Source organism: Penaeus monodon, chromosome 29, assembly GCF_015228065.2.
Source record: "Penaeus monodon isolate SGIC_2016 chromosome 29, NSTDA_Pmon_1, whole genome shotgun sequence".
Taxonomy (NCBI): Eukaryota; Metazoa; Arthropoda; class Malacostraca; order Decapoda; family Penaeidae; genus Penaeus; species Penaeus monodon.
This window is the reverse complement of record NC_051414.1, coordinates 28806051-28806267: the sequence shown is the minus strand read 5'-3', so window position 1 is coordinate 28806267 and position 217 is coordinate 28806051. Positions and strand designations below refer to the sequence as shown.

Below are 217 nucleotides of genomic sequence, written 5' to 3'. Positions count from 1 at the left end.
AATCAAAGATAACATCAAAATGAAAATACACTACTGTGAAGCAAACAGTTTCTTTGTCGGTTCTACTGCTTCTATTTATGACAATTCTATTAATAGCATACAGCTAATGGGCAGTGTAGTAGGTTCATTAATCATCTCACTTATTAACTAAATCTGTTTCTTCATTTTGTTCACACATCATCACTGTTAATGGGATTATTGACTTAGTGACTTTCAT

General features: G+C 31.3%; 1 protein-coding gene across 1 annotated transcript in view; it reads right to left on the bottom strand.

Moving 5' to 3' along the window:
• Positions 1 to 217, bottom strand: part of LOC119592115 — a 15745-nt gene that overhangs the window by 1233 nt on the left and 14295 nt on the right. The window lies entirely within an intron of this gene.